The sequence below is a fragment of the Bombina bombina genome, chromosome 1 (genome assembly GCF_027579735.1).
Source record: "Bombina bombina isolate aBomBom1 chromosome 1, aBomBom1.pri, whole genome shotgun sequence".
Taxonomy (NCBI): Eukaryota; Metazoa; Chordata; class Amphibia; order Anura; family Bombinatoridae; genus Bombina; species Bombina bombina.
In genome coordinates, this window is record NC_069499.1 from 1,251,450,916 (window position 1) to 1,251,476,721 (window position 25,806).

The 25,806-nt window shown below is 41.4% G+C and overlaps 1 protein-coding gene across 1 annotated transcript in view; it reads right to left on the reverse strand.

Annotated features, from left to right (window-relative positions):
- The window catches only part of MLYCD (malonyl-CoA decarboxylase), a 558,150-nt gene that overhangs the window by 121,098 nt on the left and 411,246 nt on the right, over positions 1-25,806 (reverse strand).

The window sequence follows — 25,806 nt, forward strand, 5'->3', positions numbered from 1 at the left end:
TACCCCCAGTGATATCAGAGATAATCTCTTTCAAGTCAGGGCCAAACAGCATTTTCCCCTTGAAAGGAATGTTAAGTAGCTTGTTCTTGGAAGACGCATCAGCTGACCAAGATTTCAACCAAAGCGCTCTGCGCGCCACAATAGCAAACCCAGAATTCTTAGCCGCTAACCTAGCCAATTGCAAAGTGGCGTCTAGGGTGAAAGAATTAGCCAATTTGAGAGCATTGATTCTGTCCATAATCTCCTCATAAGGAGGAGAATCACTATCGACCGCCTTTACCAGCTCATCGAACCAGAAACACGCGGCTGTAGCGACAGGGACAATGCATGAAATTGGTTGTAGAAGGTAACCCTGCTGAACAAACATCTTTTTAAGTAAACCTTCTAATTTTTTATCCATAGGATCTTTGAAAGCACAACTATCTTCTATGGGTATAGTGGTGCGTTTGTTTAAAGTGGAAACCGCTCCCTCGACCTTGGGGACTGTCTGCCATAAGTCCTTTCTGGGGTCGACCATGGGAAACAATTTTTTAAATATGGGGGGAGGGACGAAAGGAATACCGGGCCTTTCCCATTCTTTATTTACAATGTCCGCCACCCGCTTGGGTATAGGAAAAGCTTCTGGGAGCCCCGGGACCTCTAGGAACTTGTCCATTTTACATAGTTTCTCTGGGATGACCAACTTGTCACAATCATCCAGAGTGGATAATACCTCCTTAAGCAGAATGCGGAGATGTTCCAACTTAAATTTAAACGTAATCACATCAGGTTCAGCTTGTTGAGAAATGTTCCCTGAATCAGTAATTTCTCCCTCAGACAAAACCTCCCTGGCCCCATCAGACTGGTTTGGGGGCCCTTCAGAACCATTATTATCGGCGGCGTCATGCTCTTCAGTATCTAAAACAGAGCAGTCGCGCTTACGCTGATAAGTGTGCATTTTGGCTAAAATGTTTTTGACAGAGTTATCCATTACAGCCGTTAATTGTTGCATAGTAAGGAGTATTGGCGCGCTAGATGTACTAGGGGCCTCCTGAGTGGGCAAGACTCGTGTAGACGAAGGAGGGAATGATGCAGTACCATGCTTACTTCCCTCACTTGAGGAATCATCTTGGGCATCATTGTCATTGTCACATAAATCACATTTAATTAAATGAGAAGGAACTCTGGCTTCCCCACATTCAGAACACAGTCTATCTGGTAGTTCAGACATGTTAAACAGGCATAGACTTGATAACAAAGTACAAAAAACGTTTTAAAATAAAACCGTTACTGTCACTTTAAATTTTAAACTGAACACACTTTATTACTGCAATTGCGAAAAAATATGAAGGAATTGTTCAAAATTCACCAAAATTTCACCACAGTGTCTTAAAGCCTTAAAAGTATTGCACACCAAATTTGGAAGCTTTAACCCTTAAAATAACGGAACCGGAGCCGTTTTTAACTTTAACCCCTTTACAGTCCCTGGTATCTGCTTTGCTGAGACCCAACCAAGCCCAAAGGGGAATACGATACCAAATGACGCCTTCAGAAAGTCTTTTCTATGTATCAGAGCTCCTCACACATGCGACTGCATGTCATGCCTCTCAAAAACAAGTGCGCAACACCGGCGCGAAAATGAGGCTCTGCCTATGATTTGGGAAAGCCCCTAAAGAATAAGATGTCTAAAACAGTGCCTGCCGATATAATCTTATCAAAATACCCAGATTAAATGATTCCTCAAGGCTAAATATGTGTTAATATGAATCGATTTAGCCCAGAAAAAGTCTACAGTCTTAATAAGCCCTTGTGAAGCCCTTATTTACTATCTTAATAAACATGGCTTACCGGATCCCATAGGGAAAATGACAGCTTCCAGCATTACATCGTCTTGTTAGAATGTGTCATACCTCAAGCAGCAAGAGACTGCTCACTGTTCCCCCAACTGAAGTTAATTCCTCTCAACAGTCCTGTGTGGAACAGCCATGGATTTTAGTAACGGTTGCTAAAATCATTTTCCTCATACAAACAGAAATCTTCATCTCTTTTCTGTTTCTGAGTAAATAGTACATACCAGCACTATTTTAAAATAACAAACTCTTGATTGAATAATAAAAACTACAGTTAAACACTAAAAAACTCTAAGCCATCTCCGTGGAGATGTTGCCTGTACAACGGCAAAGAGAATGACTGGGGTAGGCGGAGCCTAGGAGGGATCATGTGACCAGCTTTGCTGGGCTCTTTGCCATTTCCTGTTGGGGAAGAGAATATCCCACAAGTAAGGATGACGCCGTGGACCGGACACACCTATGTTGGAGAAATATAAGTCTTCCAGACTCTATAATATATCTCTCTAGATACAGATTTACGAGCCTGTAACATAGTATTAATCACAGAGTCAGAGAAACCTCTTTGACCAAGAATCAAGCGTTCAATCTCCATACCTTTAAATTTAAGGATTTGAGATCCTGATGGAAAAAAGGACCTTGCGACAGAAGGTCTGGTCTTAACGGAAGAGTCCACGGTTGGCAAGAGGCCATCCGGACAAGATCCGCATACCAAAACCTGTGAGGCCATGCTGGAGCTACCAGCAGAACAAAGGAGCATTCCTTCAGAATCTTGGAGATTACTCTTGGAAGAAGAACTAGAGGCGGAAAGATATAGGCAGGATGATACTTCCAAGGAAGTGATAATGCATCCACTGCCTCCGCCTGAGGATCCCAGGGTCTGGACAGATACCTGGGAAGTTTCTTGTTTAGATGAGAAGCCATCAGATCTATTTCTGGAAGTTCCCACATTTGAACAATCTGAAGAAATACCTCTGGGTGAAGAGACCATTCGCCCGGATGCAACGTTTGGCGACTGAGATAATCCGCTTCCCAATTGTCTATTCCTGGAATATGAACCGCAGAGATTAGACAGGAGCTGGATTCCGCCCAAACCAGAATTCGAGATACTTCTTTCATAGCCAGAGGACTGTGAGTCCCTCCTTGATGATTGATGTATGCCACAGTTGTGACATTGTCTGTCTGAAAACAAATGAACGATTCTCTCTTCAGAAGAGGCCAAGACTGAAGAGCTCTGAAAATTGCACGGAGTTCCAAAATATTGATCGGTAATCTCACCTCCTGAGATTCCCAAACCCCTTGTGCTGTCAGAGACCCCCACACAGCTCCCCAACCTGTAAGACTTGCATCTGTTGAAATTACAGTCCAGGTCGGAAGAACAAAAGAAGCCCCCTGAACTAAACGATGGTGATCTGTCCACCACGTCAGAGAGTGTCGTACAATCGGTTTTAAAGATATTAATTGAGATATCTTTGTGTAATCTCTGCACCATTGGTTCAGCATACAGAGCTGAAGAGGTCGCATGTGAAAACGAGCAAAGGGAATCGCGTCCGATGCAGCAGTCATAAGACCTAGAATTTCCATGCATAAGGCTACCGAAGGGAATGATTGTGACTGAAGGTTTCGACAAGCTGAAATCAATTTTAGACGTCTCTTGTCTGTCAAAGACAGAGTCATGGACACTGAATCTATCTGGAAACCCAAAAAGGTTACCCTTGTCTGAGGAATCAATGAACTTTTTAGTGAATTGATCCTCCAACCATTATTTTGAAGAAACAACAAAATTCGATTTGTATGAAATTCTGCTAACTGTGAAGACTGAGCAAGTACCAAGATATCGTCCAAATAAGGAAATACCACAATACCCTGTTCTCTGATTACAGATAGAAGGGCACCGAGAACCTTTGTAAAAATTCTTGGAGCTGTTGCTAGGCCAAACGGCAGAGCCACAAACTGGTAATGCTTGTCTAGGAAAGAGAATCTCAGAAACTGATAGTGAGCTGGATGAATCAGAATATGCAGATATGCATCCTGTAAATCTATTGTAGACATATAATGCCCTTGCTGAACAAAAGGCAGGATAGTCCTTACAGTTACAATTTTGAATGTTGGTATCCTTACATAACGATTCAATATTTTTAGATCCAGAACTGGTCTGAAGGAATTCTCCTTCTTTGGTACAATGAAGAGATTCAAATAAAACCCCAGTCCCTGTTCCAGAACTGGAACTGGCATAATTACTCCAGCCAACTCTAGATCTGAAACACATTTCAGAAATGCTTGAGCTTTCGCTGGGTTTACTGGGACACGGGAAAGAAAGAATCTCTTTGCAGGAGGTCTTATCTTGAAACCAATTATGTACCCTTCTGAAATAATGTTCTGAATCCAAAGATTGTGAACAGAATTGATTCAAATTTCTTTGAAAAAACGTAATCTGCCCCCTACCAGCTGAGCTGGAATGAGGGCCGCACCTTCATGTGGACTTAGAAGCTGGCTTTGCTTTTCTAGAAGGCTTGGATTTATTCCAGACTGGAGATGGTTTCCAAACTGAAACTGCTCCTGAGGATGAAGGATCAGGCTTTTGTTCTTTGTTGAATCTGATCTGTTACTTGTTGCGCTAAAGTTTCCAACCAAAAAGTTGAAGCTGCAGCAACATCCGCCAAAGATATAGCAGGTCTAAGAAGATTACCTGAACACAAATAAGCTTTTCTTAGAAAGGATTCAATTTTCCTATCTAAAGGATCCTTAAAGGAAGTACCATCTGCCGTAGGAATAGTAGTATGTTTAGCAAGGGTAGAGATAGCCCCATCAACTTTAGGGATTTTGTCCCAAAACTCTAATCTGTCAGACGGCACAGGATATAATTGCTTAAAACGTTTAGAAGGAGTAAATGAATTACCCAATTTATTCCATTCCCTGGAAATTACTTCAGAAATAGCACCAGGAACAGGAAAAACTTCTGGAATAACTACAGGAGATTTAAAGACCTTGTCTAAACGTTTAGATCTAGTATCAAGAGGACCAGAATCCTCAATTTCTAATGCAATTAGGACTTCTTTAAGTAAAGAACGAATAAATTCCATTTTAAATAAATATGAAGATTTATCAGAATCAACCTCTGAAACAGAATCCTCTGAACCAGAAGAATCATTAGAATCAGAATGATGATGTTCATTTAAAAATTCATCTGGATAAAGAGAAGTTTTAAAAGACTTTTTATGTTTACTAGAAGGAGGAATAACAGACATAGCCTTCTTAATAGATTCAGAAACAAAATCTCTTATGTTATCAGGAACACTCTGAACATTAGATGTTGATGGAACTGCAACAGGTAATGGTATTTTACTAAAGGAAATATTTTCTGCATTAACAAGTTTGTCATGACATTTAATACAAACAACAGCTGGAGGAACAGCTACCAAAAGTATACAGCAGATACACTTAGCTTTGGTAGTTCCAGCACCAGGCAGTGATTTTCCTGAAGTATCTTCTGACTCAGATGCAACATGAGACATCTTGCAATATGTAAGAGAAAAAACAACATACAAAGCAAAATTGATCAAATTCCTTAAATGACAGTTTCAGGAATGGGAAAAAATGCCAAAGAACAAGCTTCTAGCAACCAGAAGCAATGAAAAATGAGACTTAAATAATGTGGAGACAAAAGCGACGCCCATATTTTTTTAGCGCCAAATAAGACGCCTACATTATTTGGCGCCTAAATGCTTTTGGCGCCAAAAAATGACGCCACATCCGGAACGCCGACATTTTTGGCGCAAAAGAACGTCAAAAAATGACGCAACTTCCGGCGACACGTATGACGCCGGAAACAGAAAAGATTTTTTGCGCCAAAAAAGTCTGCGCCAAGAATGACGCAATAAAATGAAGCATTTTCAGCCCCCGCGAGCCTAACAGCCCACAGGGAAAAAGTAAAATTTTTTAAGGTAAGAAAAAATGATTGATTCAAATGCATTATCCCAAATATGAAACTGACTGTCTGAAAATAAGGAATGTTGAACATCCTGAGTCAAGGCAAATAAATGTTTGAATACATATATTTAGAACTTTATAAAAAAAGCGCCCAACCATAGCTTAGAGTGTCACAGAAAATAAGACTTACTTACCCCAGGATACTCGTCTACATGTTGTAGAAAGCCAAACCAGTACTGAAACGAAAATCAGCAGAGGTAATGGTATATATATAAGAGTATATCGTCGATCTGAAAAGGGAGGTAAGAGATGAATCTCTACGACCGATAACAGAGAACCTATGAAATAGACCCCGTAGAAGGAGATCATTGCATTCAAATAGGCAATACTCTCCTCACATCCCTCTGACATTCACTGCACGCTGAGAGGAAAACCGGGCTCCAACCTGTTGCGGAGCGCATATCAACGTAGAATCTAGCACAAACTTACTTCACCACCTCCATAGGAGGCAAAGTTTGTAAAACTGATTTGTGGGTGTGGCGAGGGGTGTATTTATAGGCATTTTAAGGTTTGGGAAACTTTGCCCCTCCTGGTAGGAATGTATATCCCATACGTCACTAGCTCATGGACTCTTGCTAATTACATGAAAGAAAAGAAGAACCGAGTTTTTCCCATTCATTCTTAATAATGTTCGCCATCTTTATGGTTCCTCAGGTAATTTAGGTTCTGGAATCTCTAAAGTAACCAACACCTCCTTTAGCAGAAAGTGTAAGTGTTCAATCCTAAATCTAAAGTCTGGTTCCTCCGCAGCTGGAGGCTTAGAGGCAGCAGATTCCGACCCAGAAAGAGAATCCTCTGAAGTATCAGAGGCGACTTCATCATCGGATAATCTTGTATCAGATAAACCCAATAAGCTGGTAGATGACCCCTGGGAAGGATAGCAATATTTAACCTTTCGCTTAGCAGTGCGAGGTAAAGTACTAAAGGCCGTAGACACTGCCGTCTGTAACTGTTCAGTAAAGCCTGGCAGTAAAAGGGCCCCTCCAGATGAAGGAATAGGAGTGCTACGGGAAGCTGCATGGGTATTAGTAGATGAATATAGGTCATGCACCTCATGGGACAGAGAATCCTCAGTAGTACTAAACATATTAGCTTTCTTTGATAAGATTGCTTTATCAAGGTATGTGGAAAATAATTGAGCAGACTGGTATACCGTGGCCTACTCACAATATAGACAGGCATTAGCTTTAGGTAAAGAGGGAGTATCCTCTAACGTATCAGAGTCGTCCATAGCTGGAAACTTATAAAAAAAGGACTAAAAACAGAATTTATGTTTACCTGATAAATTACTTTCTCCAACGGTGTGTCCGGTCCACGGCGTCATCCTTACTTGTGGGATATTCTCTTCCCCAACAGGAAATGGCAAAGAGCCCAGCAAAGCTGGTCACATGATCCCTCCTAGGCTCCGCCTACCCCAGTCATTCGACCGACGTTAAGGAGGAATATTTGCATAGGAGAAACCATATGGTACCGTGGTGACTGTAGTTAAAGAAAATAAATTATCAGACCTGATTAAAAAAACCAGGGCGGGCCGTGGACCGGACACACCGTTGGAGAAAGTAATTTATCAGGTAAACATAAATTCTGTTTTCTCCAACATCGGTGTGTCCGGTCCACGGCGTCATCCTTACTTGTGGGAACCAATACCAAAGCTTTAGGACACGGATGAAGGGAGGGAGCAAATCAGGTCACCTAAATGGAAGGCACCACGGCTTGCAAAACCTTTCTCCCAAAAATAGCCTCAGAAGAAGCAAAAGTATCAAACTTGTAAAATTTGGTAAAAGTGTGCAGTGAAGACCAAGTCGCTGCCCTACATATCTGATCAACAGAAGCCTCGTTCTTGAAGGCCCATGTGGAAGCCACAGCCCTAGTGGAATGAGCTGTGATTCTTTCGGGAGGCTGCCGCCCGGCAGTCTCGTAAGCCAATCTGATGATGCTTTTAATCCAAAAAGAGAGAGAGTTAGAAGTTGCTTTTTGACCTCTCCTTTTACCGGAATAAACAACAAACAAGGAAGATGTTTGTCTAAAATCCTTTGTAGCATCTAAATAGAATTTTAGAGCGCGAACAACATCCAAATTGTGCAGCAAACGTTCCTTCTTTGAAACTGGTTTCGGACACAGAGAAGGTACGATAATCTCCTGGTTAATGTTTTTGTTAGAAACAACTTTTGGAAGAAAACCAGGTTTAGTACGTAAAACCACCTTATCTGCATGGAACACCAGATAAGGAGGAGAACACTGCAGAGCAGATAATTCTGAAACTCTTCTAGCAGAAGAAATTGCAACTAAAAACAAAACTTTCCAAGATAATAACTTAATATCAACGGAATGTAAGGGTTCAAACGGAACCCCCTGAAGAACTGAAAGAACTAAATTGAGACTCCAAGGAGGAGTCAAAGGTTTGTAAACAGGCTTAATTCTAACCAGAGCCTGAACAAAGGCTTGAACATCTGGCACAGCGGCCAGCTTTTTGTGAAGTAACACAGACAAGGCAGAAATCTGTCCCTTCAGGGAACTTGCAGATAATCCTTTTTCCAATCCTTCTTGAAGGAAGGATAGAATCCTAGGAATCTTAACCTTGTCCCAAGGGAATCCTTTAGATTCACACCAACAGATATATTTTTTCCAAATTTTGTGGTAAATCTTTCTAGTTACAGGCTTTCTGGCCTGAACAAGAGTATCGATAACAGAATCTGAGAACCCTCGCTTCGATAAGATCAAGCGTTCAATCTCCAAGCAGTCAGCTGGAGTGAAACTAGATTCGGATGTTCGAACGGACCCTGAACAAGAAGGTCTCGTCTCAAAGGTAGCTTCCAAGGTGGAGCCGATGACATATTCACCAGATCTGCATACCAAGTCCTGCGTGGCCACGCAGGAGCTATCAAGATCACCGACGCCCTCTCCTGATTGATCCTGGCTACCAGCCTGGGGATGAGAGGAAACGGCGGGAACACATAAGCTAGTTTGAAGGTCCAAGGTGCTACTAGTGCATCCACTAGAGCCGCCTTGGGATCCCTGGATCTGGACCCGTAGCAAGGAACTTTGCAGTTCTGACGAGAGGCCATCAGATCCATGTCTGGAATGCCCCACAGCTGAGTGACTTGGGCAAAGATTTCCGGATGGAGTTCCCACTCCCCCGGATGCAATGTCTGACGACTCAGAAAATCCGCTTCCCAATTTTCCACTCCTGGGATGTGGATAGCAGACAGGTGGCAGGAGTGAGACTCCGCCCATAGAATGATTTTGGTCACTTCTTCCATCGCCAGGGAACTCCTTGTTCCCCCCTGATGGTTGATGTACGCAACAGTTGTCATGTTGTCTGATTGAAACCGTATGAACTTGGCCCTCGCTAGCTGAGGCCAAGCCTTGAGAGCATTGAATATCGCTCTCAGTTCCAGAATATTTATCGGTAACAGAGATTCTTCCCGAGACCAAAGACCCTGAGCTTTCAGGGATCCCCAGACCGCGCCCCAGCCCATCAGACTGGCGTCGGTCGTGACAATGACCCACTCTGGTCTGCGGAATGTCATCCCTCGTGACAGGTTGTCCAGGGACAGCCACCAACGGAGTGAGTCTCTGGTCCTCTGATTTACTTGTATCTTCGGAGACAAGTCTGTATAGTCCCCATTCCACTGACTGAGCATGCACAGTTGTAATGGTCTTAGATGAATGCGCGCAAAAGGAACTATGTCCATTGCCGCTACCATCAACCCGATCACTTCCATGCACTGAGCTATGGAAGGAAGAGGAACGGAATGAAGTATCCGACAAGAGTCTAGAAGTTTTGTTTTTCTGGCCTCTGTCAGAAAAATCCTCATTTCTAAGGAGTCTATTATTGTTCCCAAGAAGGGAACCCTTGTTGACGGAGATAGAGAACTCTTTTCCACGTTCACTTTCCATCCGTGAGATCTGAGAAAGGCCAGGACAATGTCCGTGTGAGCCTTTGCTTGAGGAAGGGACGACGCTTGAATTAGAATGTCGTCCAAGTAAGGTACTACAGCAATGCCCCTTGGTCTTAGCACAGCTAGAAGGGACCCTAGTACAATTGTGAAAATCCTTGGAGCAGTGGCTAATCCGAAAGGAAGCGCCACAAACTGGTAATGTTTGTCCAGGAATGCGAACCTCAGGAACCGATGATGTTCCTTGTGGATAGGAATATGTAGATACGCATCCTTTAAATCCACCGTGGTCATGAATTGACCTTCCTGGATGGAAGGAAGAATAGTTCGAATGGTTTCCATCTTGAACGATGGAACCTTGAGAAACTTGTTTAAGATCTTGAGATCTAAGATTGGTCTGAACGTTCCCTCTTTTTTGGGAACTATGAACAGATTGGAGTAGAATCCCATCCCTTGTTCTCTTAATGGAACAGGATGAATCACTCCCATTTTTAACAGGTCTTCTACACAATGTAAGAATGCCTGTCTTTTTATGTGGTCTGAAGACAACTGAGACCTGTGGAACCTCCCCCTTGGGGGAAGTCCCTTGAATTCCAGAAGATAACCTTGGGAGACTATTTCTAGCGCCCAAGGATCCAGAACATCTCTTGCCCAAGCCTGAGCGAAGAGAGAGAGTCTGCCCCCCACCAGATCCGGTCCCGGATCGGGGGCCAACATTTCATGCTGTCTTGGTAGCAGTGGCAGGTTTCTTGGCCTGCTTACCCTTGTTCCAGCCTTGCATTGGTCTTCAAGCTGGCTTGGCTTGAGAAGTATTACCCTCTTGCTTAGAGGACGTAGCACTTTGGGCTGGTCCGTTTCTACGAAAGGGACGAAAATTAGGTTTATTTTTTGCCTTGAAAGGCCGATCCTGAGGAAGGGCGTGGCCCTTACCCCCAGTGATATCAGAGATAATCTCTTTCAAGTCAGGGCCAAACAGCGTTTTCCCCTTGAAAGGAATGTTAAGTAGCTTGTTCTTGGAAGACGCATCAGCCGACCAAGATTTCAACCAAAGCGCTCTGCGCGCCACAATAGCAAACCCAGAATTCTTAGCCGCTAACCTAGCCAATTGCAAAGTGGCGTCTAGGGTGAAAGAATTAGCCAATTTAAGAGCATTGATTCTGTCCATAATCTCCTCATAAGGAGAAGAATCCCTATCGACCGCCTTTATCAGCTCATCGAACCAGAAACATGCGGCTGTAGCGACAGGGACAATGCATGAAATTGGTTGTAGAAGGTAACCCTGCTGAACAAACATCTTTTTAAGCAAACCTTCTAATTTTTTATCCATAGGATCTTTGAAAGCACAACTATCCTCTATGGGTATAGTGGTGCGTTTGTTTAAAGTGGAAACCGCTCCCTCGACCTTGGGGACTGTCTGCCATAAGTCCTTTCTGGGGTCGACCATAGGAAACAATTTTTTAAATATGGGGGGAGGGACGAAAGGAATACCGGGCCTTTCCCATTCTTTATTAACAATGTCCGCCACCCGCTTGGGTATAGGAAAAGCTTCTGGGGGCCCCGGCACCTCTAGGAACTTGTCCATTTTACATAGTTTCTCTGGGATGACCAACTTGTCACAATCATCCAGAGTGGATAATACCTCCTTAAGCAGAATGCGGAGATGTTCCAACTTAAATTTAAATGCAATCACATCAGGTTCAGCTTGTTGAGAAATGTTCCCTGAATCAGTAATTTCTCCCTCAGACAAAACCTCCCTGGCCCCATCAGACTGGGTTAGGGGCCCTTCAGAAATATTATTATCAGCGTCGTCATGCTCTTCAGTATCTAAAACAGAGCAGTCGCGCTTACGCTGATAAGGGTTCATTTTGGCTAAAATGTTTTTGACAGAATTATCCATTACAGCCGTTAATTGTTGCATAGTAAGGAGTATTGGCGCGCTAGATGTACTAGGGGCCTCCTGAGTGGGCAAGACTCGTGTAGACGAAGGAGGGAATGATGCAGTACCATGCTTACTCCCCTCACTTGAGGAATCATCTTGGGCATCATTGTCATTGTCACATAAATCACATTTATTTAAATGAATAGGAATTCTGGCTTCCCCACATTCAGAACACAGTCTATCTGGTAGTTCAGACATGTTAAACAGGCATAAACTTGATAACAAAGTACAAAAAACGTTTTAAAATAAAACCGTTACTGTCACTTTAAATTTTAAACTGAACACACTTTATTACTGCAATTGCGAAAAAACATGAAGGAATTGTTCAAAATTCACCAAATTTTCACCACAGTGTCTTAAAGCCTTAAAAGTATTGCACACCAAATTTGGAAGCTTTAACTCTTAAAATAACGGAACCGGAGCCGTTTTTAACTTTAACCCCTTTACAGTCCCTGGTATCTGCTTTGCTGAGACCCAACCAAGCCCCAAGGGGAATACGATACCAAATGACGCCTTCAGAAAGTCTTTTCTAAGTATCAGAGCTCCTCTCACATGCGACTGCATGCCATGCCTCTCAAAAACAAGTGCGCAACACCGGCGCGAAAATGAGGCTCTGCCTATGCTTTGGGAAAGCCCCTAAAGAATAAGGTGTCTAAAAACAGTGCCTGCCGATATTATATATCAAAATACCCAGATAAAATGATTCCTCAAGGCTAAATATGTGTTAATAATGAATCGATTTAGCCCAGAAAGAGTCTACAGTCTTAATAAGCCCTTTTTGAAGCCCTTATTTACGATCGTAATAAACATGGCTTACCGGATCCCATAGGGAAAATGACAGCTTCCAGCATTACATCGTCTTGTTAGAATGTGTCATACCTCAAGCAGCAAGAGACTGCTCACTGTTCCCCCAACTGAAGTTAATTGCTCTCAACAGTCCTGTGTGGAACAGCCATGGATTTTAGTGACGGTTGCTAAAATCATTTTCCTCATACAAACAGAAATCTTCATCTCTTTTCTGTTTCTGAGTAAATAGTACATACCAGCACTATTTTAAAATAACAAACTCTTGATTGAATAATAAAAACTACAGTTAAACACTAAAAAACTCTAAGCCATCTCCGTGGAGATGTTGCCTGTACAACGGCAAAGAGAATGACTGGGGTAGGCGGAGCCTAGGAGGGATCATGTGACCAGCTTTGCTGGGCTCTTTGCCATTTCCTGTTGGGGAAGAGAATATCCCACAAGTAAGGATGACGCCGTGGACCGGACACACCTATGTTGGAGAAACAAAGATAAATTGCACCTTTATACCCCAAATGGCCCAAGAGAGAAACCGCTTCATCTCCAGACACCGCACCATCAGGAAGAAGAGAATCATTGTGACCACACCCGGTCACATGGTGCGCCATGTAGGACCGCCCTGCCCCACTAAAAGCTTGCCAAGCCTAACTGGCTGTCAAAGTGAAAATAAAACCTGTACGTTCCAACATCTGCCTGAGCCACATCTCACACATGTCACAGCATAAACACAATATTAAAAATATGTGATTAATCCCTCCTGTGCAATAATCCCCTTCCGGAGACATTAACCCTCAATTCCATTCAGATAAAAGGAGCCACACGGATACCCTGTCTTCTTGCGTTATCAAATGTGTATAAAAAATTAAACGATCTTACCGGAATCTATGCCATGGAACAGAAACACAGCCTCTCAAGTTTGACAGTCTTGTAGCATCGCTCCTGACATAGACTTGAGTGATAGAAGCATGCAGTGAAACTCGTCAACACTGATTGCTTAGGAGCTGTTAATACGAGTCTGGATGGGTTTGCACAAAGACTCTCCCTGCATCTCCAGACTCTAACATTTGCCAATGCTCTTACTAGAGGGTGACAAGACTACTTAAAACTCCAGTCCCATTTTGAAGAGTACTACCCTCCATAAGGACCTACTCTGTATCTTCTGACACTTCTCTGCCAACCTCCTATGATGAAAGGCAAAAAATGACTGGGAGGTGAGGGGAGTGGGGGGGTATTTAAGCCTTTGGCTGGGGTGTCTTTGCCTCCTACTGGTGGCCAGGTTCAGTAATCCCACAAGTAAGGAATGAAGCTGTGGACTCTCCTCATATTAAGATGGAAACAGAAGAAGCAGTAACACCCTTAGAAGCAAGAGCAGCATTAGAAAGGTCAAAATGCATTAAAATATTAATGCATTTATTTCATAAGTTAACTGGAGATAAAAACCTCAGCTTATTAACAAAAATAATAAACAATTAACACTGGTAGGAAAGTGTTCAGATGACCCAGCTTCTAAAGCAGTTTTTAGGGACTCAAAGGCTTACCCCCTCTGAAAACAACTCTTAAAAACTTACTTATTAAAAAATTATAAAAGCAGAGATGTGGTAGTACACAGGACACTAGTTATCTGAACAGTGTACATAAAAGAGGAGGAGTGTGTCAATCTAGAGTCATATAAAGAAAAAAAAAGTGTGCCAAAACCGTAAAACCATCACGATCACGCACGCAAAACCGAAATCCAGTGTGTGTAAATGTGAGTACATCAAAAAAAGTATGCACAGGGACAAATACAGCCATTAAGTGTTAAAACATGTATGCGGCCTAAAACATAAAACATAATTATAAATACTTAATAATAAAAAAATAAAGGGGAATTACCCAAAAAATATATAACTGTCCCAAGGTCATATACATATATAATAAATATATATATATAACAATAACCAAATAGGCTTTTTAGTGTACCAAATAAAAAATAAAGCACTTACCAATAGGCACTCTACTACTGGAGGAAACCAGTAGGAAGCCAAAACCAGTGCTGAAACATAAGAGCAGAGGATTTGGAATAGGAGTATATCAACGAACCAACAGGAGGAGAATAAGAAAAAGTTCCTGCAACATCCATGGAAAGGCTTGTGACTAGATCCCAAAAGGTAAAATATATGCCACTACCTATGCTCCAAATACATCCCTCCAAGAATCACTGTACTCTGAGGAGAAATGGGCCTCAACTTGTTCCGAGAACCCCTCTCCTCAAAAAAATCAAATGTACATCTTCATTCTTCAACCTCCTACAGTAGAGACAAAGAGAATATTGATGTTCCAGTGAGGTGGGAGGGGTTAACTTGTGTTAAGTAAATGCTCCTGTCATTTTCACTAAACATAAATTACTACTAATGTAAATAAACAGACATAAAATTATACTATTAAGTCATCAAAATTAATCAGTATAGGAAATTTCAGGTTATTCGTCTACACTAGCCACAAAATATATGGAAAGGTTCCCATGAAATACAATATTTCCTTACTAATATCCAAGGTAATTTAGAATTGGACAACAACAATTTCATGGGTTAGGCCTATGAGGCAAATCCAATTATTATTATTATACTTTATTGATAAAGTGTCAACATATTCCGCAGCGCTGACCAGGAGTACTATTCATTTGTATAAGACAATGACATAAAACTTGAGACAAGACAAACTTTTACAAACACATACAGGAGGAATTGAGGGCCCTATTCCTGTGGGAACTTACAATCTAGGAGCCTGTCTTCAGATGGGAAATCAAAGCTGTATAAATTGCTGCACTAGGCTACCCACTTGCATTTAGGTTGCTGCTATTCAAAGAGATTTGTAGATGTTTATTTCATACAACGATGAGCAAAATAAAATTCCTTTATCATAAAACTTTGTTATAGATATGGAACACAGATAAGTGAAGAGCATGGTCTGTTACAGAATTTATTTAGAACCAGCAGGATAAGGAATTGCTTAATACTGTTATATAAATTCCCAATGGAGTCTATTGGTAACCCCTACAGTTCTTTGGGATTTAAAGGGACACTGAACCCAAAACATTTCTTTTGTGATTCAGATAGAGAATGCAATTTTAAGCAACTTTCTAAATTACTCCTACTATCAAATTGACTTAATTCTCTTGGTATCTTTATTTGAAAAGCAAGAATGTAAGTTTAGATCCCGGCCCATTTTTGGTGAACAACCTGAGTTGTCCTTGCTTATTGGACAGCACCAATAAACAAGTGCTGTCCAAAGTTCTGAACCAACAATTGGCTGGCTTCTTAGCTTAGATGCCTTCTTTTTCAAATAAAGATAGCAAGAGAACGAAGAAAAATTGATAATAGGAGTAAAATAGAAAGTTGCTTAAAATTGCATGTTCTATATGAATCACAAAAGAAAAAATTTAGGTTCAGTATCCCGTTAAATCTAAAAGAGTATGTATTATACAAAAGATATTATATTGCCCATTAACTTTCTTGCAAAGTAACATCAATTATAATAGTGGCAGTCTATAATCTATACTATTTATTTGAACATATAAATAACACAGTATTTTTTAAAATTCTTTGTATAGCATTTTCAGGGAGAAGACATATCAATATGCAATATCAATTATTTTCTCAACATAGGGCTAGATTACAAGTGGCAAACTATTTAGCACTTTCACTTAAGCGCAAACACCGCCAGAAGTAAACTTTTGACGAGTGCAGGTTAGCATGCGCATTATAAGTTGAAAGTAAATGGTTTTGATGTGAGCGAAACCCGATGCACTAACAAACATGTTATCTTCTCTCCATAGACTTCAATGGAGCACACTGGTGAAAAAAACTAACACTTACTTATTGCTCGCACTAACCAGGCACAATGTTTTCGACCACATGCGCTCAACCTGAAGGTAGTTATGAATATTTTACATTCCAATGTTCTTCACAAAGAAAGTCATTTTTATTTTTAAATATATATTTCTATATATCTGATTAATTTAAAAAAAAAAAAAAAATATATATATATATATATATATATTTTTTTTTTAAATACACACAAACTAAAAATTTTATAAAACTGTTTATTTATTTTAATGTTTTAAGGTATTTGAGAGGAAAGGGCTCCAAAGTATATATATATATATATATATATATATATATATATATATATACACATACAGGGAGTGCAGAATTATTAGGCAAATTAGTATTTTGACCACATCATCCTCTTTATGCATGTTGTCTTACTCCAAGCTGTATAGGCTCGAAAGCCTACTACCAATTAAGCATATTAGGTGATGTGCATCTCTGTAATGAGAAGGGGTGTGGTCTAATGACATCAACACCCTATATCAGGTGTGCATAATTATTAGGCAACTTCCTTTCCTTTGGCAAAATGGGTCAAAAGAAGGACTTGACAGGCTCAGAAAAGTCAAAAATAGTGAGATATCTTGCAGAGGGATGCAACACTCTTAAAATTGCAAAGCTTCTGAAGAGTGATCATCGAACAATCAAGCGTTTCATTCAAAATAGTCAACAGGGTCGCAAGAAGCGTGTGGAAAAACCAAGGCACAAAATAGCTGCCCATGAACTGAGAAAAGTCAAGCGTGCAGCTGCCAAGATGCCACTTGCCACCAGTTTGGCCATATTTCAGAGCTGCAACATCACTGGAGTTCCCAAAAGCACAAGGTGTGCAATACTCAGAGACATGGCCAATGTAAGAAAGGCTGAAAGACGACCACCACTGAACAAGACACACAAGCTGAAACGTCAAGACTGGGCCAAGAAATATCTCAAGACTGATTTTTCTAAGGTTTTATGGACTGATGAAATGAGAGTGAGTCTTGATGGGCCAGATGGATGGGCCCGTGGCTGGATTGGTAAAGGGCAGAGAGCTCCAGTCTGACTCTGACGCCAGCAAGGTGGAGGTGGAGTACTGGTTTGGGCTGGTATCATCAAAGATGAGCTTGTGGGGCCTTTTCGGGTTGAGGATGGAGTCAAGCTCAACTCCCAGTCCTACTGCCAGTTTCTGGAAGACACCTTCTTCTGCATCCTTCAAGAAAAACATGATTTTCATGCAGGACAATGCTCCATCACACGCGTCCAAGTACTCCACAGCGTGGCTGGCAAGAAAGGGTATAAAAGAAGAAAATCTAATGACATGGCCTCCTTGTTCACCTGATCTGAACCCCATTGAGAACCTGTGGTCCATCATCAAATGTGAGATTTACAAGGAGGGAAAACAGTACACCTCTCTGAACAGTGTCTGGGAGGCTGTGGTTGCTGCTGCACGCAATGTTGATGGTGAACAGATCAAAACACTGACAGAATCCATGGATAGCAGGCTTTTGAGTGTCCTTGCAAAGAAAGGTGGCTATATTGGTCACTGATTTGTTTTTGTTTTGTTTTTGAATGTCAGAAATGTATATTTGTGAATGTTGAGATGTTATATTGGTTTCACTGTTAAAAATAAATAATTGAAATGGGTATATATTTGTTTTTTGTTAAGTTGCCTAATAATTATGCACAGTAATAGTCACCTGCACACACAGATATCCCCCTAAAATAGCTAAAACTAAAAACAAACTAAAAACTACTTCCAAAAATATTCAGCTTTGATATTAATGAGTTTTTTGGGTTCATTGAGAACATGGTTGTTGTTCAATAATAAAATTAATCCTCAAAAATACAACTTGCCTAATAATTCTGCACTCTCTGTGTATATGTATATATATATATATATATATATATATATATACATATACACACATACATATATATATATATATATATACATATATATATATATATATATATATATATATAGTCCAGTGTAAGAGTGTAAATAAAACAGGAACCTTAAGGGCATATTGGCCGTCAAGTAATATAACTTTACCATGTCTGGGATATTCACTAGATGAGCAGTAATTTCCGTGGGTCTTAGAACCTTGTTCCAATTGGGAACTTGGTCTGATGCATGTAGTCTACATTAATATGACCACTTGGTTTTATTGCTGTCAACCAAGAATGATCTCTATATTTGTGACACAACATTTTTAACAAGTTTTGTTGCATGTAGTGATAAGTATGTAATTCTCTATTGATTCACGCCATCTTTAATATGGTGTGTATTGTCACAAATTATAGAGAAACATTTCTTGATATTGAATTGAGTGCCAGCAAGTTTGCTGCCATTTGAGATATATATATATATATATATATATATATATATATGTGTGTGTGTGTATATTTGAATTAGACAGCACACAGGTGTCTATTTTTGTTGACGCTGTACACGTTTGTACCGGCATTTTGTTGCCTTATATATATTTTTAACATCGTTTGAACTAGTGTGTATATTTTTCCCCTTCTTAGGGTAATTGCAAAACATCTTGCACCGTTTAAATGGTGTGTATATTTCTCTCCTTCTTAGGGTATTTGCAAAACATTTTGCACCGTTTAAATTAGTGTGTATATTTCTCTCCTTCTTAGTGTATTTGCAACACAAATTGTGGAAGGTTTTATGATAAACATGATGAGCAATTGACTGTTTGTACTATTTTGCTTATATATATTTGATACACTTTATCATGTATGTATTTATTACTTTTATATGTTTATTTAAGTGTATTATGTTACATAACACTTTAATACTATCTCTTTTTGACTCTCTATATCCAATCTTAATACTTAGAATTGTTGAATGAGACTGATTCTGCATTAAGGGTTAATCCTAAAGGTGGTGGCTAGGCTTCACAGGCATTGGTTGTATTGATTGACCAATTACTTTCTTGTTAGCGTACTCGCAATATTGCAATATCGCGCTCACTTTAACGTTAGAACGCCACTTGTAAACAAGCCCATAATGGTCAGTGTCAAAGCATTGTTTAATTCAGTGTTTTTCAACTCCAGTCCTCAAGGCCCGAACAAGCCACATTTTCATGACATCTGAACTAGAGCACTGGTGAAATAATAGCTGATCAGCAACCATGGTTACTAACATGATCCCACCCATCAGTTGATTATTTCACCTGTGCTTTAGTTCAGATAACATGAAAATCTGTATTGAGGACTAGAATTAATGTACAGGTGAAATTCGAAAAATTAGAAAATCGTGCAAAAGTTAATTTATTTCACTAATGCAACTTAAAAGTTGAAACTAATATATGAGATAGACTCATTACATGCAAAGCAAGATAGTTCAAGCCGTGATTTGTCATAATTGTGATGATTATGGCTTACAGCTCATGAATACCCCAAATCCACAATCTCAGAAAATTAGAATATAGTGAAAAGGTGCAATATTCTAGGCTCAAAGTTTCCCACTCTAATCAGCTAATTAAGCCATACCACCTGCAAAGGGTTCCAGAGACTTTAAATGGTCTCTCAGTCTGTTTCAGTAGGAATCACAATCATGGGAAAGACTGCTGACCTGACAGTTGTGAAGAAAACCATCATTGACACCCTCCATAAGGAGGGAAAGCCTCAAAATGTAAAAAAGAATTTGGATGTTCCCAAAGTGCTGTATCAAAGCACATTAACAGAAATTTATGTGGAAGGGAAAAGTGTGGAAGAAAAAGGTGCACAAGCAGCAGGGATGACTGCAGCCTGGAGAGGATTGTCAGTAAAAGGCCATTCAAAAGTGTTAGGGACTTTCACAAGAGCCACCACACACAGAAGGATCCTGGACATGGGCATCAAATGTCGTATTCCTCTTGTCAAGCCACTCCTGAACAACAAACGTCAGAAGCGTCTTACCTGGGCTAAAGAAAAACAGACCTGGTCTGTTGCTCAGTGGTCCAAAGTCCTCTTTTCTGATGAGAGCAAATTTTGCATCTCATTTGGAAGCCAAGGACCCAGAGTATGGAGGAAAAAAGGCACACACTGCAAGATGCTTGAAGTCCAGTGTGAAGTTTCCACAGTCTGTGTTGATTTGGGGAGCCATGTCATCTGCTGGTGTTGGTCCACTATGCTTCATTAAGTCCAGGGTCAACGCAGCCTTCTACCAGGAGGTTTTGGAGCACTTCATGCTTCCTTCCGCAGATGAGCTATATGGGGATGCTGACTTCATTTTCCAGCAAGACTTGGCACCTGCTCACACTGCCAAAAGCACCAAAACCTGGTTCAATGACCGTGAGATCACTGTGCTTGATTGGCCAGCAAACTTGCCTGACCTGAAGCCCATAGAGAATCTATGGGGCATTGCCAAGAGAAAGATGAGAGACATGAGACCGAACAATGCAGAAGAGCTGAAGGCTGCTATTGAAGCATCCTGGTCTTCCATAAAACCTCAGCAGTGCCACAGGCTGATAGCTTCCATGCCATGCCGCATTGAGGCAGTAATTGCTGCAAAAGGGGCCCAAACCAAGTACATACAGTATGCATGCTTATACTTTTCAGAGGTCCGATATTGTTCTATGTACAATCCTTGTTTTATTGATTGCATGCAATATTCTAATTTTCTGAGATTGTGGATTTGGGGTTTTCATGAGCTGTAAGCCATAATCATCACAATTATGACAAATCACGGCTTGAACTATCTTGCTTTGCACGTAATGAGTCTATCTCATATATTAGTTTCACCTTTTAAGTTGCATTAGTGAAATAAATTAACTTTTGCACGATATTCTAATTTTTCAAGTTTCATCTGTATGCTGTGATCAGGGTAGCTCTCTCCTATTTTCTGTGTGTCTCTCTCTCCTATCTTCGGTCTCTCTCTCCTAAATTATCCATTTATCTAAGTCACTTCAAACTTAAATAAATGGAATGCATTACTCTGAACAAGCTAAAAAATTGTGTTTTTTTGCTTTTATGTAACTTGGCTCTCTAAATGTTTCTGCTACTTTGTCTCTTTGTAGAGCCAAATATAGGCTCTGTACCACTAATGCACAATAGGAATGTTGTAGGCATTTTCAAAACATTAACAAACACAAATAAAATGCAGGAAGAAAGGGCTTATTTAAATGTATGAAATAGAATGTACTTTTGATAGAAATGAAGGTGCTTTATTTGTTAAATTATAGTGAAGAAATTACTAAACGCATTTACTGTGCTCTGTAATTGTGCAAAATGGTCCAGCGAAGAATTATCAATCCTGAGATTGCATTAGTCTTGGCAAATTCTAACTGCTGAGTTCAAACTGGTGTTACATAGATGTATCCAGAATTAGCCATGGAAAGCGAATTAATGAAAATCATTTTACATTCAATGAAGAAGAAGACTCGAGTTCAGTGTAAACATGAAGGTTAAAACATCAAGAATTCATACTAATTATTTCAAATAAACAATTTAATTTGTCTAAACATACTGAAAATATTACAGGTACTCAAGGTGACATGTTGCCATTCCATACCATTTATTCTAGCTTTTCTAATTGGAATACTTCTTTGCCTCCATTTCATGCTTTCCTTGCTCTGTTAGCAAAAAAGACATTATAAAAAAAGAGAGTCTTACAAAAACATAAATTATGCTTACCTGATAATTTCATTTCCATCGAGGGGAGGAGAGTCCACGGCTTCATTCATTACTGTTGGCTTGACACCCCAACCAAAGGCTTAAATACCTCCCCCATTTCCCTCATTCCCCAGTCATTCTGCAGAGGGAACCAGGAACAGTAGGAGAAATATCAGGGTATAAATGGTGCCAAAAGAGTATTAAATTTAGGTCTGCCCATCGGAGATACGGGTGGGAGCCGTGGACTCTCCTCCCTTCAATGGAAAAAAATTATCAGGTAAGCATAATTTATGTTTTCCATCTAAAGGGGAGGAGCCACGGCATCATTCATTACTTTTAGAAACATATACCCAAGCTCTAGAGGACACTGAATGAAACCGGGAGGGTAAAAAGGCAGACCCTTATCTGAGGGCACCACAGTCTGAAAAACCTCTCTCACAAAAACAACTTCCGCAGAAGCAAAAACTTCAAACTTGTAAAACTTTGTAAAAGTGTGTAAGGAGGACCAGGTAGCCGCCTTACAAATTTGCTCCAAAGAGGCCTTATTCTTGAAGGCCCAAGACGAAGCCACAGCTCTAGTTGAATGAGCCGTGATCCTCTGAGGAGGCTTTTGTCCCGCTGTCTCATAAGTCAAGCGAATCATACTCCTCAACCAAAAAGACAAAGTAGCAGCAGAGGCCCTTTGCCCCTTGCGCTTCCCAGAAAACACCACAAAAAGAGATGTAGACTGTCTGAAATCCTTGGTAGCCTGAAGATAAAACTTCAAGGCACGAACCACAACCAGGTTATGAAGTAACCTCTCCTTTGAAGAAGAAGGGTTAGGACAGAAAGAAAGAACAATTATTTCCTGATTGATGTTACGGTTAGACACCACCTTGGGGAGAAATACCAACCCAGTGCGCAGTACAGCCTTATCCGCATTAAACACCAGATAAGGAGCGTCACATTGCATGGCAGCTAGCTCAGATACTCTGCGTGCCGATGCAATAGCCAACAGGAAGAGGACCTTCCAAGACAGAACCTTAATGTCTATGAAATGCATAGGTTCAAAAGGAACCCTCCGCAAAACCTTAAGGACTAAGTTTAAGCTCCAAGGCAGAGCTGACTGCCTAAAGACAGGTCTGAGTCTAGACAGAGCCTGAACAAAATATTAAATGTCAGGGAACTCAGCGAGTCTTCTATGCAACAAGGCTGATAATGCAGAGATCGGTCCCTTTAAGGAACTAGCGGCAAGACCCTTCTCCAAGCCATCCTGGAGAAAGGACAGAATCCTGGATACCTTCACCTTATGCCAAGGATATCCATGCTTCTCACTCCAGGACAAGTAAGTAGGATCTCCATGCTTCTCACACCAGGACAAGTAAGTCCTCCACACCTTATGGTAGATGCAACGAGTGACTGGCTTCCTTGCCTGAATTAGAGTATCAATCACACTTTCAGAAAAGCCTCTCTTGTCAAACTCCATGCAGTCAGCCTCAGAGACTCTAGATTTTGATGCTGAAAGGGGCCAGGTGACAGCAGATCCCTGTGACAGGGTAACCTCTATGACTGAGAGGATGACATCCCCACCAGATCCGCAAACCACGTCCTTCTCGGCCACGAAGAAGCAATCAGAATGGCTGCAGCCCGCTCCTGTTTGATGCGAGCCACTATGTGAGGTAGAAGTGGTAACGGAGGAAAAATGTAAGCTAGGCTAAATCCCCAAGAAATCACTAAGGCATCTATCAGCTCTGCCTGGAGATCCGTGGACCTCGTCCCGTATGGAGGTAGTTTGCAATTGAGTCTGGACACCATGAGATCTATCTCCGGTGTTCCCCTTATGTGACAAATCTCTGCAAACACTTCAGGGTGAAGAGATCATTCCGCCGGATGGAAGGACTGTCTGTTTCCCAGTTGTCCACACCCAGAATGTGAATCGCTGAGAGTGAGCAGTCGTGGGACTCTTCCCACTCCAGAATCCGAGATACCTTCCTCATCGCGAGGGAGCTCCTCGTACCCCCCTGATGTTTGATGTAAGCCAACGAGGTAATGTTGTTGGTCTGGAATCTGATGAAACTGACCAACCCCAGAGAAGGCCAAGCCTTCAGAGCATTGTAGATTGCTCGTAATTCTAGGATGTTGATCGGAAGGAGAGACTCCTCCCTGGACCACTTTCCTTGTGCCTTCCTGGCACCCCAAACAGCTCCCCATCCTGACAGACTGGCTTCCGCGGTCACAATCTCCCAGGATGGTCTCAAGAAAGATGTCCCCATGGACAGTTGCTCCGGACGAATTCACCAAGAGAGGGAGTTGAGTCCAAGCATCCAGTGATATCAGCTGTGATAGATCTGAATGATCGCCGTTCCACTGTCTCAACATGCACAATTGAAGAGATATGAGGTGGAACCTGGCGAATGGGATGACATCTATGCTTGACATCATGAGACCTATCACCTCCATACATTGAGCCACCGATGGGCTTGAGTAGGACTGAAGGGCAAGACAGGTGGACGCAAGCTTCCTGCGCAGCAATGAGAAATTCTGTAAGAAATATCTTCATGGACATAGAGTCTATTATCGTGCCTAGGAACTCCACCCTGTTGCTGGGAACCAGGAAACTCTTTCCTGAGTTGATCTTTCAACCGTGAGATTGGAGCAGAAGAAGAAGAGCCCTCGAATGATACTTTGTGAGGCTGAGCGACGGCGCCTGAACCAGGATGTTGTCCAGGTAAGGCGCCACCGCAATGCCCCTGGATCTGGCCACTGCAAGCAGCGCCCCCAGAATCTTTGTGAAGACTTTTGGGGCCGTTGCCAGACCAAAAGGAAGGGAAGTGTTGGTCCAGAAATGCAAATCTTAGGAACCTGAAGTGGTCCCTATGGATTGGCACATGAAGGTAAGCGTCCTTCAAGTCTATAGTCGTCATGAACTGTCCCTCTTGAATTAGGGGCAGAATAGAACTGATCGTTTCCATTTTGAACGATGGAACACTCAGAAACTTGTTTAAACACTTTAGGTCCAGAATCGGGCAGAATGTGCCCTCCTTCTTTGGAAACACAAAAAGGTTGGACCCCTTTCGGCTTGGGGTACTGGTACGATAACCCAGAGAGAGGCAAGATCTCTCACACACTCTAGAAAGGCCTCTCTCTTCTCCGGTCTTGAAGACAGGTTTGACAGGAGGAATCTGCACTCGGGCGGATGGGATCTAAACCCTATCCTGTAACCCTGGGAGATAACATCTAGCACCCAAACATCCTGCAATCATGTGTCTGAGAATAGAGATAATCTGCCCCCTACGTGATCCGGAGAACGGTCGGGGGCTGTCCTTCATGCCGGTTTCATCTCAGTGGGCTTCTTGCTCTGCTTGGACTTATTCTAAGATTGAGACGGCTTCTAAGATCCCTTGGACTGTTCCACTTTTGAGGAGGGTTGCTGGCACTGGGTCTTGTCCGCACGAAAGAGACGAAAAGTAGATTCCTTAGGCTCAGCCTTCTTATCCTGCGGAAGGAAAGCTCCCTTTAACCGTGGATATAATCAAATCCAATCCTGGACCGAACAGGATCTTTCCTTGAAAAGGCAGGGACAACAGCCTCGCTTTAGAGGTCATGTATGCAGACCAAGATTTTAGCCACAGAGCCCTGTGCGCAAAAACAGAAAAACCTGACACCTAGATATTCAGGTGAATAATTTGCATATTAGCATCACAGATGAAAGAATTGATGACCTTCAGCGCCTTAATCTTCTACTGTATCTCTCCCCCTCGAACATTTCACACAGGGATTCACAACAATATGTTGCAGCTCCTGGCTGAAAAACAAACCCTGTGTGCTGAAACATCTTTCTCATCTTTTTTTTTTTTTTTCCAGCTTTTTATCCATGGGCTCTTTAAACGACAAACTATCCGAGGGGAATAGTTATC